Consider the following 17,418-nt stretch of genomic DNA (forward strand, 5'->3'; position numbering starts at 1 on the left):
TGTTATATAAAAGCTATATATGAATATTGTTTGTCATATATTCTACATTGAAATGACAACACCAATCACTAGCTCCGGCAAATCAGCACATATATAATTATAATTGACCATTTTCTGGCCATTAATGAGCTTTCACATTCAAAACCACTGAATAAATAGGGAAGAGACATAAGATTGTTATGTATTAGATTAAAAGTGTCTTCAAAAGTTAATCTATTAAAGCTAGTTTTGTTAAGTCAATGAAATAAAAATAAAAATAAAAAATTATTTGCACTTTTATGAACCCTCAAAATTTTAGTGTCACTAAAATTAAGAATTTTTGTAGTGTGATTCGTGTATTCATGTCGTATAAAATATTAAAATTCATTATTCATATCATATTTTATATGAAAATTACATGTTATAATCCATGTCAATATGAAAACATAAATACATTTTTTTAGTTTTATTAAACCTATATATAACTAATGCTAAAATTTCATCCAATATTATATGCACAAGTGTACTAAATTTTAATAATGTCTTCCAGTTTTACTTAAAACCTATATTTGATGAATCTTAGACTAAATACATGCACAAGTGTACTAAATATTTATACAATCAATCTTAAAAAATGATATTCAAAAGGTTTAGAATTCAAAATTAATCTCAACACTTATAATTTCTTCTCTCAAGTCAAAAACTATGACATCCTTAAAAAAAAAAATCTATATTTAATACATTGTACATGTAAGATCACATCAAAATGAATCCCAACTTTAGATATGTTGTTTATGGGTCATATGGCTACCCAAGAATCTGTCCGAAAGGGTAAATGTACTTTTGCCACACTTGCTGATACATTTAATGCATTATCAATGTATGATTTATATGCATAAACAAAAATTTAATAAGTAATATTATCTCTTCAAAAAAGAATACATGATTGAATTATTTATAAGATTTTCTTGATAAATATATATTAAATAATTGTTTTTTTTTTTTTTTGCATATAGTATAATCGTATTGTTAAAGATAGATTACAAGTGCAAATTTTTAAAATTTTTCGATACTTAATTTTTATTTTAATTATTTTCTTCGATTCAATTCATAGACACCTTTAACGTTTCCTCTTGATGCTTATTTTGTTTGCATTTTTTTATATAATTTTCTAAATATTTGTATGCTCTTTTAAGGATAAATTACACTACATCTAGGATTTGAACGTGATATTTTATTTTCATTCATATCTCTTAAAACTTAATTTTTAAATTAAAATTCATCTATTTCGTTAACTATCATTAAAAATATAATAAAATATGTCAAATAGATACGATGTAAATTTTAGCTTGAAAGTCAAAAAAGCCTTTATTGTTTTTCATATGGACATCTAAAAAGACATGTGGCTGAGATGGCAAAATTTTCATTAACGAAGAAGGATGGCATAGATGAATTTGAATATTTCTAAAAGTTAATGGTTGAAAATTTAAAATTTAAATATCGTGATTGAAAATAAAATATTATATAAAGATCATAAACGTGTGATACAATTAATTCGTTCTCTCAATGTTTTATTGTATCTAGACTAGGTATAATGTGACTGAGTAAATCTAATATCACGAATTAACCGACAAAATAATCAATAACTAAAATAACATAGAAATCTAATAAACTAGAACATAATATATAAAAATCTATCTTTATATAATTTATATAGAAGTGATTGAGTTCGATATTGCGAATAATTAAATGACATTAACTCAGTTAGTAACAGCAGAGTTTCCAATTACCAGCCAGCAAATTCGATTAGTCAGAGCCAGAAAAGGCGAAACCCTAGGCGGCGCCAACAAATCAGTTTTTTCTAAGTTGTTGTCTATATGGGATATACACTACACTATTACGAATTAATTGAAGAGAAAGGTAATACTGCCTCTTGGGGATCAACCAAAATAAAATACCACATTGACTTTATTAGTTTATCAAGCAAAGAACGAATCGTAATTTGTTTAAGATTTACCAGCCAAACAGGAAAGGAGAATCGTGCCCGTGCTAGTGAAATCTGATAATGGTTAAAGAGTGATGTATCGGATCACCTATAAATACTGGAGTGGATAATCCATGCCTAAAATTGTACGGTGAGATATGAATAAATAAATGAACGAATGATACTGTATAAATTTTTTTGATCAATCGTCTCATATAAAAATAAGTATTTGGTTGAAGCTTATTTTTTTATTAATATTATTACATGTTTACTTTTTTTGCATATTTATTTTTTAATATTATTTTTATAATTATAGAATTGAAGCCAAATATTAACTTGCAGTGTCACTTCACATTTTCAATAATTGTACGTCTATGATAATTACACACCTCACCTTCACATTTACGCGTTGCTCTAATTTACCGGATGCAATAAGGTTGACAAATGACAATGCCATAAAAGATAAAACAATTGTCTGTTACTGGTATTTTTATTTGTACACACAAATTCCATTAAATTCATGGGTCGTTGCCATTTTTTTAATTACGAATCTATATCTGACCCAAATATGAAAGAAATGCATAACTAATGAAAGATGATTTTAAAGAATTTAGAGCGTTGATATTTTGATTAAAATCGAATTAATCAATCCAAATCAAATTAATTTGATTAATGGATATGTAAACGTTTCATAGTTTAAGAAATTTTTCAATATTAAAAGGCCTCAAGTTTCATTTAGTTTTAAAATTATTTGGATCAATAAGATTTTGATCATGAAATTAAATTTTGAGCCCAAATCTAAAGGTCAAATTTTTTTTTGAATTTAGCCACTTTTATTATTTAATTATTTCTTTATTTAGTTTTATTTCTATTGGTCAAAGAGTTAAAATAAAAAAATGAAAGAAAAAGATTTGGAAACTATGATTTTTGAGAATCAAAAGCAATTGGTCAAAGAAAATTCAACTCACTTTCGATTTTGGAAAGCCTTGAGGAACAAGAAAACAAAAAAAAAAAAAAAAAAAAACAAGTTAGGACTAAATCAGAATCGAATTTGTCAAAATCTGATTTCATTAAACCTCTTCTACTAAGTTTGAGGTTTGAATTTTTATACAAAAATATGAATCAAGTTAAAAGGGGAAATTTTAAAAAAGAATTTAGAAAGCAATTAACAAGCAATAGACAGCAATTTACAAGCAATAAAGAACAATTAGAGCAATTTCAAAATATAGATTCTCTAGGTTTGAGAAATTTTTGTTGAGATTTATTCTAGAAAAGTTTTTTTGGCGTTAATTTGTTCTTGCTATTTGTTTGAGGAATTTTTTTAGTGATTTTAGTAAAATGTAGGGTTTAGGAATTTGTTTGGTTTGTTTTTTTTTTATAAATTTTCTTGAAATTTTTGGGTTTTGTTTGTGTTTTTTGACGGTTTTTATTTGAATTATTCGACGATTAAACAAAAGTTGGAGGAATTTGAGGCAATTGGACTCTAAGTTTCATGGTAGTTTTTGAAAAGTTTGAATTTTTTTATGACAGGTTAAATTTTTCAATGTCATATTTTGGAGTTTTTAGTTGGATTTTGGGGGTTGATGAGTTTTTAGAAAAACGATAGAGAAAAAAAAAAAAAACTGAGTGAATGCGAAAAAAGAATTAAAAAAAAAAATTGGCTTTTATACAAAGCATAGCGACATCGTTTTAAGAGGCTTATATTTGCTCCTTGACTCACATGCTAACTCAACACCCAACCTAATCGCCAAAATTTTTTTTCTTTTTATGTGATTTTTTTGAATTTTTGAATTTCTATTTTTTTTATTTAAATGAATAATAATGAAGAAAAAGAAAAAAATTTTTATTTGAATTTTTTGTGTATAATATTTTGTATAATTATGTTTGTAAATAAATAAATGGGAGGTAAATAAATTATTTTTATAAAATATTTAATAAATCTAACGATAAAATTTTTTGAAGTAAACAATGTGTATTCAAGTAAATGGATGTAAATAAATTATTTTCATAAAATATTTAATAAATTTGACGACATAATTTTTTTAAGAAAACAATGTATATTTTTTGAATACTCATAAAATGAAGAAAATTTCTTTTTTAATAACAATCTAAATACTTTTTTCCAATATCTAATTATTGGAATTAAAGAAAATTAAGAATAAAAATTATTTTTGGTACAAATAAAAATAATTTTAATTAAGGCTTAGACATGATAATGTAAAACTAATTTGATACCAAAATTTGGACGTTGTAGAGTGCTAAAACATTCCCTACATATAACCTACTTCTAAACTTAGTTTTGAGAATATATACATCAAATTTCTTTTTAAGATCCTTCCTTGAACTTAGAATAATTTTAAAAAAGATAAATTCAATTAAATGATCAAGAACACTTAGATAAAAAGATTTCTAATGACTCTGTGATTTTTATGTCTAATGATCAAGTTTTCAAACTTAAATGTTATGACACCTTAGTGACTCTATTGAAGATCATTAGACAGCTAAGTTGATAGTCATAAAAAAAAAGGCTACGAGCCATTGAACGAATGCATATTTATGGTTCAATATATGCTATAGACACCTAATTTTATCCAAAGTGATAAATGACAAGTGACTATAATTTTCCATGTTTTGATAAGGTGACACTAACTAGAAAATTTCATGTGTATGAGTTCTGAAGTTATGGATATAGAGAAGTAGCTGTCGTACATAAAAAGTCTCTCATGCAAGAGCTTTAAATGGAAACAACTAGAAGCAAATTATACACTGAGTATGGGAACAAATTTTTGCATGCTTGAGCCGATGTGGAGCAAGATTCACCATGTGCTGCTATTAGAAAAGTTCATGCAAAATTTCAAAGTAGCCAAAAGTCATGGTTTGACAAATGAAGGACAAGAATGCTTCACTTTTCAACCCATGTTGCTTCATTTAATAGCCGAACCTCATCAGAAAAAAATACTTCGACCATTGTCAAAGTGGGAATTTATTAAATCATATAAGAGCTGGTACATGGCATGAAAGAAAATGAAATTCATTTTCATTGAGCAAAGCGCAGTCTGCTGCACATGCCTGCTAAAGCGTTTAATTGTTTTATTGTGCTAGATGACTTTGTGCATCTTTTGCACTGGATTTAAGCTTGTCAGCTTCATGATCTATCTTTGCAAGCTGAGATTTCAAAGCCAGCATCATATTTTTCTTCTATATTCCTTTCAAATCCGGGATTGGTTAGAAAATTTTTGTTATAAATACAAAATCAATTTACAATTCAAGAGAGGGAGAACAAAAAAAAAAAAAGTGAAGGGATTTCTAAAAATTCAAAGGCTAACGAAGACCAAAAACCCTGCCAAAAAACTTGGTTTTTGCACTACCTAAAAAAAAACCTGTCTTGACCATCGCCAAAAGCCACTTACACTAAGCAAATCTCCAGCACTGCCTTATACCTCCACAAATCACAATTACCTCCCATTTCATAAAGCCACCATAGATTCAACCACAAATCCCAAAACAAACAAGCTCCTACATAGCCAAGATCAATACCAATAGCTCCACCTAACAACCAAGAAACCAATAACCCAAAACTACATTAAAAGAAAAAAAAAAAAAAAAGCCTACCGTTGAAACCAGACAACAATTCACAAAGAAAAACAATCCAAGATCTAAACACCATTGACAGCTTACCCTTCACGTAGCCATCATCACCCAAGATTAACAAATCCAAAAATCACAGCAAACACCCCCCCAAAAAAAGGATGAAGCTCTACCAACAAACAAATAAAAAAAAACTTCTTGGCCAAAACCGAGAAAAAGCCCCAAAAATATTCTTAGCTTACTAGAAAACCAAAATCAAACACACAACAATAATAAAAAAAAAAACCACAGCCCCTAAGCCGAGGACCCAACACCAAAATAAAGCCTCAACAAAAACAAAAAAACAAAAAGACAAGCAAAAAAATTATTTTGGTTGAAACTTTAGGCCTCGATCTATGCCATTTGAGGCTTTTTTTGCAAAACGAAGGCAGAATTTGTGTTTAAGAGAAGGAAAAGATTTAATAGGGATTTTTTTGGATTTTCCAACCACTTTGGACGGTAGTCAGTGGTGGCACCAGCAGCGACATAATGACAACAATGATAAGAACCTGTTGATTTTTGGGGTCTTTTTTTAAGAGATATAGGCTCTCAAATCTAGTGAGAGAAATGATAGATAAAAATGAAAGAATCAAAATTTCTTTAGGTTTTATAGTTGAAGTATGCTAGGCAGAACAGCGTAGTTTTGATAAAAAGAGGATCCACACTTAAACCTGTGACCCCGAAACGAGGTCCACACAACCTACCCGAAAACCCACCCTTCTTTGAGCCAAACCCCTTTGATCTGGTTCAAACCATTTTGAACTGCGCTAGACAGCCCGATTTGTTTACAAACCGTTTTAAACTGCCTGAACTGCTCCGAATCAGTTGAAGCACATTGAACCGACCAAACTACCTCTGAACCATTGACTAGAGTTGATCAAAGGCATTTTTTATATTTTTTTCATAATTTTTTTTTATTTTTTCTCAATTTTTATATATTTTTATTATTTTATTTCTATTTTTTGTGATATTTTTATTTTATTTTTGTATAAATTTTTAGAGTAGGAATAAAATAAACGTTAGAAAAAGACTTGCGTAAGATAAATAACTTTTAGTTGTGATTTAGTAAAAATAAATAAAAATACTAAAAAAATTTTAAAATTATAATAGTCTCTTAAATACTTTTAAAAAATAACATGTAATAACGAAAATAAAATTTTTAATGAACAAGAATATAGAAAAATATAAAAAAAGACAAAAATAATAAATAAAATGATAAAATAATAATAAAATCACACATGATGATTTTATTAAAAATATTCATGTAAAAAAATTTTTTAAAATATTTTAAAAGCATTAGAAATATTTTAAAATTTTTCAAGTACAAAATATATAAAATAAAAATAAAGTCATAAGTAGTGATTTTGTCGAAAATATTCATACAAAAGAATTTCTAAAATATTCTATAAATATTGAAAATATTTTAGAATTTTTTCTAACATAAAAATAATAACAATAACACTCACTTTGAATAAATAGGAAAAATTAAATAAATACATAAAGAAAAGAATAACAACAATAATAACAAAATCACAAATAGTGATTTTAAAAAAAGTAGCTTTTAAAATTTTACCAAAAATACTGGTAAGATTTTTGAAAATCTTTTCTATAAAAAAATAATAAAATATAAAATACTTAAATTGTCAAGGTAAATAAAATTTTACAACAGTAAAAGTCACAAGCAATGATTTTATCAAAATTTCTCAAATAAGTAATTTTCTCAAAATATTCCCAAAGTGTTGAAAATATTTTAAAATTTTGACCAATAAAATTCTTGCTTACCTTATTATTAATATAAACAATAAGTAGACGTTTCAAAATTGATTAAAATTCTCATCGATAACAAAATTAAAAAGAAATCACAAGTGGTGACTTTCCTCCAAATTTTTAAGAATCATACCAAAAAAGGTTGGTATAAGAAAATTTTGATTTATTTTGAAAGTATTAAAACAAATCTAACGTCAAAACCTCTTTAAGAAAATAAGTGATTTCTTTAAATACTCTTAAGGTGATGAGATTTATTAAATTATACCAAAAGTGTTGGCAATAGCTTAGAAAATTTTCAATAATAAAAATATAATAACTAAAATCAAATATTAAGTAAAAAACTATTCAAACAAAACCATTTTTAAATTTTATAAAATTAATTGGTACTGTCTTTGAACGAGTGTTATGGGAGCACTATAATCTTCCCTAATCATAATTGTACTCCCGAACCCAACCTCAAATTCGTAGACTAAAAGATAGGATTGGTGGCTAATCGCATCAAAACAAAAAAGATTGGTGAATACTCCTAAATTTTATGTCTAGTGATTAAGTCCCAGATTGATATGTTATGACAGATGCTATTGGGCTGTGCCTAGTTCCTGATGTGAATTTCACCAAAGCTCAAAGTGCTTGAATTCGAAAAGTATGATAAATGCATAATAAGACACGTCACTATATACTGTCGTAAAATGGTTGTACATGCATATAATGAAAAGTTGTTCATCCATATTTTTCAAGATAGCCTCATTGGTTGTACTAAAAGATGATATGTTAAATCAAGTAGGACTCACACCCATTGCTGGAAGGAACTAGCAAAAGCATTCATCACGCAATACAAACATATCATAGATTTGGCTTTAAATCATTTGTCTTAACAAAGCATGAAAAAAATAATATAGAGATCTTTTAAGAAATATGCCCAGAGGAAGAAGGATACTACTATCCAAGTCCAACTACCACTCATTGAAAAAAAGACTACAATTCTATTTGTCAATATTCTCAAAGTTCCCTACTATGAAAATATGATCAAATATACCTACAGAAACTTTGGTGACATTGTGATTTTTAAGAAAATAATAGAAAATGCATGAAAAATGGTAAGGTTTAAAATGGTGATGCAACTAACGCAAATAAAAGGGATACACTGGAAAAAAAAAAAAGAAGAAAAAGAAAGGAAATGCGCAATTTGTAATTTATGAAGGGCAATAGTTTGAAAGTTTCAACTCACATTATTATTAACCAATGCACCAAGCCCATGCAGCAACAACATTTTATCCATATCAGCTAATTAAGAATCTGTAAGCGTACAGATCATACAAGTAGTAAGTAAAAATCGTTCCCACGAGAATTGTAAATAGAATTAATACTAAGAACCAAAATTATAACACCCTAATTATATTTAGACATTGAAGCTAGTATGTAAAAGCTAAATTAAATTACTTAACTAATCAAATCTAATGTAGCAGCTTAAGAAATCAAATTATCAAGCAAAAATACTGAATTAACTAAAACTGAAATTAAGCTTAATAAACTTAATTTAACTCATGAAATCTTAAGAACTAGAAATTAAATCTAATCTAAAATGCTTGAATCATAAGCAATGTAAATAAATTTAAATCGCAACTAATAAAACTAAACTTAAGCAAATTAAATTTTAAATCATGCATACACATTAAACCTAATTTAATAACTTGAAATCATAACTTGTGCAACTAAATTTAACTTGAGAAACCTTAAATCAAACTAGAATTTAACTAAAATTGAATTGCATGAACTGAACTTAAATTAAATTAAAACAGCAAATTAAAGTAAATAATAAGAATAGAAAATTAAAGAGCTTGAACTTAAATTAAATCAAAACAGAATTTAAATTACTTAAAAAACTTAAATTAAACTTGTAGGAATTTAAATTAACTTGAAAGAAACTTAATTGAAATGAAAACTTAAGAAAACAATGTAAGAAAGCTTAAAAGAACAATTGTTGGTTTGTCATCCCAAGCCTTATACTATAAAGAACTTAAAAACCCCTATAAAGCTATAGGATGGGCTGTCACCACAACCGTGATTTTTCCTAATGCCTAACCAAGCTATTTATATAACAAGGATACAAAGAATCCTCAAGTTAGAAGGATACGTAGATGATGGCTAGGGCTTTCTTTGAAAGAAAACAATGCTTTGTAATTACTTAAAAACCTTTAGCAGCCTTCAATCTTCAACTAGGATTAGACGTTGCATCTCTTAAGCACTTTTTGGACTACGATTAGGACTTCTTGAATAAAAGAGAATTGGGTTGCTCAGTCCTATTAACAACTCACCAAACCCAACCCTTATAGTACTTTGGGCTCTATTTCTTATAGCCCTCATCAGGGTTGTAAGCATGCTAGAAAGAGGGGAACTTTGAAATTAAACAAAAGAAACAAAACACATGTAATTAAAAACAGACACATGAGCATGCACAAACACACGTACACAAAAAATTAAAAAAGTTATGGCTACGTAAACATACAGCAGGAAATCAAAATTTGGGATGATTCACAGCCAGAAAAACACAATAATTCAGAAAACCATGTAGACTCAGAAAATTGCAAAACTATCTTCCCAGTGGGGAGAAATTTTTAAAACACAATAGCAAGTGTTGAAAGTCTGGTAACAGAATAACCATCTTCAATGCTCCATATAACTGGAGATCAATTACATATTAGAAGCACAATAACTCAACTTTTGAAAATCCCAAAACAGTAAGCTTATTGACAAATGCTGAATATTTTATTCTCATCTCAAGGGAAGATAAATTCCCATGTAGCCTATAGAGTAAATGAATGGTGGCACTTCTTTATTCCCAATAAAAACACCACATACAGTGAAAATAGGCCTTAAAAGAAAATATAACATCAAATTGATCAAAGAACATTGCACTTTCAGGAAATAGATTCATGAAGTTAAACAGACACAAAGATGGAACTCGAAAAACATGGTGAACCATGAGCCAAGGAGCTAGGATAAACCTTTGATGCCAAGTCATCAACTTTTTGCTGAAGATTTGAGAGTATCTTGGACAGTTCTGAAAGCTTTGACTCCAACTCAGAAACATCAGGTCTGCAAACAAACTTGATTAAAGGAAGATAATGTCACTACATCTGCTGATAGCAAACAACACATCATGACATTGGAATTTAACTCAAAGTCTGAAATTGTCATCAATTGCAATATAGGATTGTTTTTAATTGTAATGGGACCTATGCTGGGTCTATGATCTTCATAGCTAAACAGTTCAGCTAAAGTACTATATAAGCATCTTAAATTGTGACATTGCAGTAGAAGTAGGAGTGGAGTGCAGTCTAATAAAGGAGGCAGGAGGCTAGTAGCAGAGCATGATCTTCATAGCTAAATAGTTTAGCTAAAGCACTATATAAGCATCTTAAATTGTGGAATTGCAATAGAAATGGGAGTGGAGTCAATAAAGGAGGCAGGAGGCTTGTAGCATTAGAGGACTAGCAGAAAATTAATTCCATAACCCAACAGTCCATGACATATGATAGTTCCATATTTTGGTTTAAATTAGATACATGCAGTAAGAGAAGGCCCATTATCCAGTGCTAGTCTCAAGAAATGTTCACTGCTATGATGGAAATACGAAGTGGTCCTATCAGGAAATGGGAAAAACGGCTACTCTCAGGCTCAGTCACATAGGCGTGATAGTTGAGTACTTGAATCATGGCAAATACCAGCTCTCTGGCAAGGGCAGTCTTGAAGCTGATCCTCAGCCACAGACAGGGCAACATATTGGCAATTATCGGACAGTTTTCAACTCAGATGAATCAAGGGCTCTGTTGATCAAAGCTCATTAGGAAAATGTAAGTTTGACTTACATTTAAATAGTATTGCAAATAAAAGAGAAACAGGAAAAGCAGAATCAGATAGGTATGCGGATACTATTAAGGGAAAAGAGGGGCTGCTATATGAATTGAATCTGCAGCTCAGCAGGAGACAATTTGCATTCCTCAGAGAATATTAGAGCTTGTTTCTCAGCAAAATAGCATCTATCAGTTGTATGTCCTTTGCTACCTGCTCATCAACACTGCAAAAGAATGTAAAGAAAATTTTTGAAAAAAGAAGTCATGTTATGATACCAAACATTAAAAGCAATAATTGAAACAAAACAAAAGATATAAACATAAGGAAATGAACATTGCTTCTTTGAAAGTTATCATAGCTTCCTCGTCCCTGTAAAACAGTGTTATTGCTTATAGTTGGAATACAAATGTTCAAATGTGCTAAATAAACAACAATAATCTATAACTGACATAGGATTCATCCAACCAACGTCATAACCAAAGGTCCTAACATTGCCCCATTGAGACATTCAACAAACAACTCACAAAATAAACCTCTATACTTCTCAGTACCTTTTCAAAAATGTCAAAGCCTCCTATCATAGCTAGGAAATATTTTTCTAATAATTAAAGGGGAAAAAGGTGCAAGTTTATACTGTTGGTTTAGTTCATCTCCAAACCAACCATGTCCAACCAATCTCACATTCCTAATTTAAGACATAATATGCTACAACAAAAGTCCACACTTTGAAAAAGCCGCGGATTTCAAATGTCAACGTTCCAAAATATAGCTTTTCATTTATGTCCCTAACATAACTTTTGAACATCATTAGTAACCTTTTTTTTCTCTCTCTTTGTCTCTCTTCACCAAACAAGACGCAAAATGCCAAATTATACTATGCCCATTAAAACGAGGACTGAATCCAGCACTTTTAAAAGAAAATGCCACTACTTTCATCTAAGTTCCTTTCCCTTATTACTTTTACTACTTTTTCTTCCAGAAGCCAAAGAACAAAAAAAAAAAGAAAAAAAAGGCATTCACAAACAAAATTAATTACTTTTTTAATAACCAAAAATTAAAATTTCAATATTTGTGAATAACAAAACGCATAATTTGTTTTCCTTTCATGTAAAATCATTATATTTGAACATGTGTTGCATTCTTTTTTTAAGCAACCTCCAAAGAAGTAAAAGTAATGCTCAAGCAGAGCCTGTAAAAATAGTAACTTAAAATCTGAGTATGCTCACTTGGATGGCTTCTGTATCAATTGTAGTAGTAAGCTCCAAAACTTCGCAATCTCAGCCAAATCTGTAAATTTCAACAGTTTCCCCAAAACCAAACAAAAACTATATCAACAAACCCCAAATCCGAAAAAAGAAGAAAAAGCAAGATAAATTCAAGAGATAATGAGCTTTACATTGTATTCTAGAAGTTTCTTCATCATGATCCATAACATCCCCCTGTAAATTTTGTTGCGAAAACGGTGACTTATCCCCCTAATAGCCTGAATTTAACTCCCCCCCCCCCCCCCCCGCCCCCGAAGAAAAAGAAAACAAAAAGTAAAAAAAAAATTTTTGAGGGTTGAAAATGAAATTACCGAAGAAAGAGCCATTCAAGAAGAGCGTAACGTTCCATGCCGGCGAAGAGAAGAGACTGAGCTGGAGCATTGGCTCCAGGATAATTCAACATCAATAATTTTCTTTGAATTTCCACCATTTGTTTCGCTGCCATTTATCTTTTTCTGTTTCATAAGCTGAGAAATTCAGTCGGGGCCGTCCATACTTTGCAACAAATTGAAAATTGAAAGGGAAGGTTTAAATTGGGGTCCGTTTGGTAGCTTGGTTAAATGAAATCGGGTCGTGATCAATCTCAAATCAACAAAGCCCAATTGCTTGCTAGTTTTAGTTTTCTAAATTTGGAAGTACTGTACTATTTAGGATGCTTTTGTTAGATTTTGTAGTTGGGGCAAAGTGGAACTGAATCACTTCGCTTAAACTTCCAATTGGACCAATCCAAGTCAATAGCTTGCTACGGCAGACAACATGAAGCCAGATTATACATCCATAGCTCTTCCATAAACTTTCAAGGCACTGTATTTTTGTAAATCGTTTCAGATTTTTTTTATTCAATGAACCAAAACCCAATAAAACGTTCGAATATTTGTAATCCCAAAACCGTATCATAAAGGACCTTTGATTGAGGTCCAAACCAAATAGCAGTGATATATCCCACCCTCTTTCCTTCAATCCTCCATCATTTTTTTTTTTTTGGTTTTTTTTACTTGCTGCAGAATCTCTTGCAATAACAAATGCTTACTTTGAATCTCATACCATCCTTTCCTGTCACTTTCTCCAAATCCACTCATCTATATGATCCTATAAAAAGGATCCAAAACCCAAAAGAATGTTACTTACCCTCCTGCTTTTCTCAACAAATCCACCCCTCACAGCCACAAAGTTTGCAACTTTAACCAAATCCATGGCTATCCTTTCGGCAAGATCCAAGTTTTAAGCTCCAAAACAACTCATTTCAGCAATATCCATGAAAACTCATCTAGGAAACCAGAATCTCATTTTCCCAAAGCAGCTGCAGCGTCTGAATCTAATCCAGAAGGAGAAGCTGAAGCTGCTGAAGTAGCGGCAAAGTCAAAGGCCAAAACTTTACAGCTTGCACTTGTGTTCGGTTTCTGGTACTTTCAAAACATTGTCTTTTAACATTTACAACAAAAAAGCTTTGAATGTCTTTCCTTTCCCTTGGCTTCTAGCTTCTTTTCAACTCTTTGCTGGTTCCATTTGGATGTTCGTTCTATGGTCTTTAAAGTTACAACCTTGTCCCAAAATCACAAATCATTTATTATTGCACTTCTTGGACCAGCGTTGTTTCACACAATAGGCCATATCTCAGCTTGTGTATCATTCTCTAAGGTTGCTATCTCCTTCGCTCATGTTATCAAATCGTCAGAGCCTGTGTTTTCTGTCGTTTTCTCTTCATTTCTTGGTGATACATATCCTTTGAAAGTCTGGCTTTCCATTGTTCCCATTGTTTTGGGATGCTCTTTAGCTGCTATAACTGAGGTTTCCTTTAATTTTGAAGGCTTATGGGGTGCTTTGATTAGCAATGTTGGATATGTGTTAAGGAACATTTATTCCAAGAAAAGTTTGCAGAATTTCAAGGATGTGAATGGATTGAATTTATATGGTTGGATAAGTATAATCTCTCTGTTTTATCTGTTTCCACTTGCGGTTATTGTTGAAGGGTCCCAATGGGTTCAAGGGTATCACAAAGCAATGGAAACGGTCGGCAAAGCATCACCATTTTACATATGGATCTTGCTTTCAGGAATATTTTATCATCTCTACAACCAATCATCTTATCAGGCACTTGATGAAATTAGCCCTTTGACATTTTCAGTTGGCAATACAATGAAGAGGGTTGTGGTTATAGTGTCAACTGTTTTGTTATTTAGGAATCCAGTTCGCCTCTAAATGCACTTGGATCTGGGATTGCTATACTTGGAACTTTCTTGTATTCACAAGCAACAGCTAAGAAGAAGAGTACTGGAGATGAAAAGAAGAGCCAAGGGTTTAGTAATCTATATAAAGTTTTAACTTTTTGCTTTTCCTTATGATCGGATGATATTTGCATTTTTATCTTTTCTTCCCTCACTTTTATTAGTGTTAATGAATGACCTATATTTTTCTTCCTTAATCTGCACTCTTTCACTGTTATATGCTTGCTTTGTGTTTGCTGTGCTTGGGTTTAAATTGGAAAAAAGATCTGCTTCGGTTCTTGCAGTTGTCTTGAAGTGACAATCTTTTATGCACCTAAGCTCTGGCCAACAGAGGTTTCTTATTTTTTTTGACAGTTTTGTTATTGTCAAATCTGTATTCAATTGATAGAAGTTGTTATTGCAGGTTAAGATTATAACATATTTGGGCTGACAGCATGCTTTATTTAAATTTGCATGGTGCAAACTAGTTTCTAAGTTTAATTTTCAAGAAGCCCTGCATGTATAATTGCTGTTACTAAGTAGCTCTAACATCTAGTTTTAGTAAACATTATCATTTCTTATTTTAATTGTTGACTGGTTATTATCTAAGCGTAATGATTCACTTACTTCTCTGTGTTGGTTTGTTTAAATACTTGCAAGGACACCATAAACTTTGAAGGTTCAGTTGTCTTCCATTCTCCCCATATAGAGTGGATTATCAAAGAACTGTCCAACTGTTTGAAGTGTTGAGATTTTTACAAACTGCTTACTTGACTTATAACTCTAAGAGATAAGCACATTTAAGGGAAATATGTTTGTTCTTGCATCCTTCCTTTAAGACACCATAGGAGAACGATTACCTTTCATGGTAAAATGTTATGCATTTTGTCATTTGTGTGTCGATATCAATCCCCCTTTATCACCTATTGATTCTGAGAATGCCTTAAAAAAAAAGTAGTTTGGGGGCTTGATACTCCAGATGTTTAGCATAAAGAAGCATTAGAGGATAAGCAGTATCAAGCAGATGTTAAGATAACCTTGTAAAAGATTCAGAACTTCTGTATTGTCCTCTCTTTTCTCTGTGCAGAAATAACCCGAGCTGTGGACGTGACTTTCTGTTAGCAAAGGAGGATTTCCTAGCCAAAGGTGGTGACAAGAAACCTACTATTGTTGGTAATTTTCTCCCTCAATCCCAACTGGTGCCTTGTTATAGTGCTTGTCATAAACTATCCTTGCCAGCCAGTTGTATCCTGTAATTAAATTGTAATGCCCAACTTAGAAGGAACTAAGCTAACCTCGGATGGTTGGTTTAATCAGTGCCCTTATCCTAAAAGCAAGGTCATCATCATTTCTAATGTAGTTATTGGACCAAATCAGTCAGGAATGTGAAAATGTGGCCAATAAAGAGTTTATCTCAGGTTTTGCGAGTTGAGATCTGCCGACTAGCAGATGGCTGGAAGCTGCTGCATGCAGCCATTGAATATCTGAAGAATTACTTGATATATGCATGCTGTAATTCAAGCAAATAATAAAATAGAAGAGTGCAAATAATTTGGTGTTTCTTGTGTTTATTGTTTCGGGATAGGTCTCCTATGCATATTGTGGTATAAAATGAAAAATGTAGCTTTTCCTTTGCGCATACTTGTCTGATGGCTTGAGAGTTGAGAGTGAAGGTTTTGTTCTGATGAATAGTGTGTTCTTGGAAGCTCTTGCTCCCAATATCAATCCAAAGTCAAGTAAGAAATTTATCTGTAAGTTGGCTCCTGATTATATGATTGACGGTAGATAACGTTGAGTAAAATGGTTGTTTTGTGGAAAATTTGGCAATTTCTTTAGACTATAGTAGACTATGCAACTACATGAAATGAACATGCTCACCATGCAACGACATGAAATGAACATGCTTAAAATCTTTTGGATGATAGGCATTAGATTTTGGATTTTCTGGTTAAAAAACTTAAGATTTCTTGGTTTTATGATGAGAAACAGAAATAGTTGAAACGAGAAAATGATACGATTGAGATTTTGGTATTTTAGGATTGTTATGCTGATAAATCCTGATCCTTACCTTAGTTTGGTACATCCTTTCCCATCAATAAAATAATTTATTTTCAGATAAAAAAAAAAAAGAAACGAACTTGAAAATAAAACTAAACTTGGATATTAATCACTCCTTTTATTTGATTAAGATGGGATAAAAACGTAAACAAATGGCACTATAACGAATTAATGCATAAATACTGCTACTTCAACCTCTTTGCTTCCTTGAAGGTCTATTAATTCATCCAAATCCTATGATTCAGCACCTCGTTCTTCTTGTTCTTTCGCATCTTGTTCTTTTTGTGCTTTCGCTGAGCACTCGACACACAATACAATAATGCACAAGCTTACCACGCCGACAAGTCCCAGGATTATCCATGAATACTCCATGATGCCTGTGTTCACAACCGAAGATCAAAGTGTAACACAACAAGTTAAGGTACAAATAAGAAAAAATACTCTTTATCCTCTATTTATAGTAATATATGGAATCTACCTAGCAAGGGCTTAAAAAGAAAAAAAAAAAAAAAAAAAAAAAGGTACATACATTGAGGTTGCTAACATAATGTTGTATTACTAATGTAATTATATGGTCAAACATAAATAAATTATTATGATATTGTAATTAAAACAATATTTAAGATTACAATATGTTGATACAATACTGTAATTATATCATATTCTTAGATATTATTTT

The 17,418-nt window shown here is 30.7% G+C and overlaps 1 long non-coding RNA gene and 1 pseudogene across 2 annotated transcripts; one reads left to right on the forward strand and one right to left on the reverse strand.

Annotated features, from left to right (window-relative positions):
* Window positions 1–5,185: 5,185 nt before the first annotated feature.
* Window positions 5,186–12,978, reverse strand: LOC149518104 (uncharacterized). Of its 2 annotated transcripts, none has more exons than XR_016343598.1 (7): window positions 12,789–12,959; window positions 12,609–12,651; window positions 12,439–12,499; window positions 11,083–11,435; window positions 10,363–10,453; window positions 8,586–8,653; window positions 5,186–5,512 (listed from the first exon to the last, which is right to left on the reverse strand). It is a non-coding gene; the product is annotated as an uncharacterized LOC149518104 (long non-coding RNA). The 2 variants fall into 2 exon arrangements; XR_016343597.1 differs by having other exon boundaries at window positions 5,371–5,512; window positions 10,363–10,464; window positions 12,789–12,978.
* A 288-nt stretch (window positions 12,979–13,266) lies between these two features.
* LOC149518105 (xylulose 5-phosphate/phosphate translocator, chloroplastic pseudogene) lies at window positions 13,267–16,244 on the forward strand (annotated as a pseudogene).
* Window positions 16,245–17,418: the final 1,174 nt, after the last annotated feature.

The sequence above is a fragment of the Durio zibethinus genome, chromosome 7 (assembly GCF_047325235.1).
Source record: "Durio zibethinus cultivar Kanyao isolate XHJ-2024 chromosome 7, ASM4732523v1, whole genome shotgun sequence".
Classification (NCBI taxonomy): Eukaryota; Viridiplantae; Streptophyta; class Magnoliopsida; order Malvales; family Malvaceae; genus Durio; species Durio zibethinus.